Genomic DNA, 2,748 nt, shown 5'->3' with positions numbered 1-2,748 from the left:
GAGAGCAATTTGGTACTGCATCAACAATAGAATTATATTTTGAGACCTCACCCATTCATCTGCGGGAAATTTTCGTTGCCTTTTAGTCCAGCACAGAAACCAAATGAACATACAACATACGGGTTGTTTGGTTACCTGGTGCTGAACGAACAGCCTCCGTTGGCGCACTCGAGACTTAGTGGCGGGAAGACGTATTGCAGTCATCAGGGAATCGATGAAACATTTCGTTCTTTAAAAACATTTGACCTGATTCCACATTAACTTTTCTACGTAATTATCTACGTTGATGACAGAAATTGAAGCGCCTCGTTCAAATGCATGCTGTGAATTTTTTTCGGGGCTAAAGCTCCTCATGACAGCTAGTTTGACCATTTGAAATACTTCAACCGGTTGAGATTGATTATGCAGTTTTGTAAAATTTATTCTTCTCGTTACCTTGACTATTTAAAACAGAAACGATTGAAGTAGTTTGACTTTTCTGGCTATTTGAGCCTATTAAGCAGCAATTTGGCAGTTTGTGCAATTGAACCTTTTAGGGTGGTCGAGAATTTTGTCCAGGTGAACCAGTTTAGCTTGCTCGACCATGTGAACTGGGGCAATTAAGCAAGATTGTGCAGTTTGTGGAGTTGAACCTCTTAAGGTAAGTGCGCAATTTGTCCAGTTGAACCTTTTAAGCTAGGTTGAACATTTCTTGTACTTCTTCAACCAGTTAAGATAGATTCTACAATTTGTGTAGTTTATCTGTTTCCTAAGTCTGACTATTTAACCAGCTGAACCAAAGAAACAAGTTGACTATTTTAATTACTTGAAGCAATTCAGCTGGATTCTGCAGTTTTCGCAAGTCATTAATCGAAGCTAGTTTCAGCATCTGGAGTATTTCAACAAGTTGAGAAAAACTGAGAAATTTCTGCAGTTTGACTGTTTCCATTTCTTTGACTTCTAAAAAGTGGAACTAATTGAACTAGTTTGACTAAGTAAACAAATTAAGCTAGATTATGCAGTTTGTGCAGTTGAACCCATTAAGCTAGTTATGCACTTTTTCCAGTTAAGCTAGTTAAGCTAGTTAAGCCATTTGAACTGCTGCAAGGAATTCAGTTAAATTTTGTTATTTTAGCAGTTTAACTGTATTCGTTTGTTTGATTATTCAAGCAGTTGATCCATTTGAGCTAGATTGTGCAGTTTGGATTGCTAAAACATTTATGGTAATTATGCACGTTGTCCAGTTGAACCCTTTAAGCTAGTTTGAGCATTTTAACTACTTTAACTAATTAAGATAGATTGTGCAATTTACACAGTTAAATGGTTTTCGCTATTTTGACTATTTATCCATTTGAACCAATTACGTTATTTTGATTCTTTTAACTAGCTGAATCAATTACGTTATTTTATGCAATTGAACCATTTAAGCTTCCTATGAACTTTGTCCACTTCACTCAATTTAGCTCCTTTGACCATTTGAAGTAGTTAGACCAGTCAAGATAGCTTGTGCAATTTGTTCAGTTTACTTGTTTTGTTCAGGCTACATATTTAACGATTTGAACCTCTTTGGCTACTTATGAATTTCGTTCAGTTACGCCATTGAAGCTAGTGTGACCATTAGATCCCTTAAAAACAATTAAGATAGGTTGCCCTATTTGTGCAGTATATAACTGTCCTCGTTAGTTTGATTATTCAACAAGTTAAACCATTTAAGGTCGGCATGTATTTTGTCCGCTTTAACTTTTTAAACTACTTTGACCATTTGTGTTGCTTGCTCCACTTAAGATAAATCGTGCAATTTGTGTATTTAAACTATTTTTGCCTCCTTGCCCTTTCAACTAGTTAACCAAGTCAGCTAGTGTGACTATTTTCGCTACTTGAACCAATACACTTAAATAATGCAGTTTGTGCAGTTATACCATTTATACTGGTTTTGCGTTTTGTCCATTTGAAGCATTGAAGGTAGTTTGTCCATTTGAACTAGTTCAACCAGTAAGTTGTTTTAGCTGAATTGCTTCGACTGGATTAATTGGGAAACTCGGAAACACAGTAAACTGAAAAAATTGGACAAACTATCTGGGTTGGTCGAGGTAGTTTAAATGATCAAACTAGTTTAAATGGTTCAACTGGACATAACGCATAACTAGCTTAAAAACATCAACTACTCAAACTACACAATCTAATTTAATTGGTACAAATAATTAAAATGGCCAAATTAGCTTCAATGAATCAACTCCACAAACAAAAAAATTAAGCTAAATCGGCTCAAGTAGTTAGAATGGTCAAACTGACTTTATTAGTTCAACTGATTAAATAGTCAAACCAGTCTATCAAATAATTAAAATGGCCAAATTAGCTTCAATGAATCAACTCCACAAACTAAAAAATTAAGCTAAATCGGCTCAAGTAGTTAGAATGGTCAAACTGACTTTATTAGTTCAACTGATTAAATAGTCAAACCAGTCAAAATCTATCTTAATTCCTTGAAGAAGTGAAAATAGTCAAATTAGCTTACTATATTTAATATCACATAGAACACAATCTTTCCTGAGTGGTTCAACTTGCTAAATAGTTAAACTAGCATAGAGCTTCATAAGTTGCCCAATCCATCTTCATTGCTTGAAGTACTTCAACTAGTTTTTAAGCTAGTTGAACCGTTTCAGCTTATTTGAGGCATTGTAACCAGTTTAATTAATTTAGTTAGTGTGTGCATTTTGTACCGTTCTACAGTTTCAGCAAGTGTAACTATTTATGTCTCAAATGAGCTGG

Source organism: Pocillopora damicornis, chromosome 13, assembly GCF_964200805.1.
Source record: "Pocillopora damicornis chromosome 13, jaPocDami1.2, whole genome shotgun sequence".
In the NCBI taxonomy this organism is placed as follows: domain Eukaryota; kingdom Metazoa; phylum Cnidaria; class Anthozoa; order Scleractinia; family Pocilloporidae; genus Pocillopora; species Pocillopora damicornis.
The sequence above is the reverse complement of the archived record's forward strand: the minus strand, read 5'-3'. Positions refer to the sequence as shown.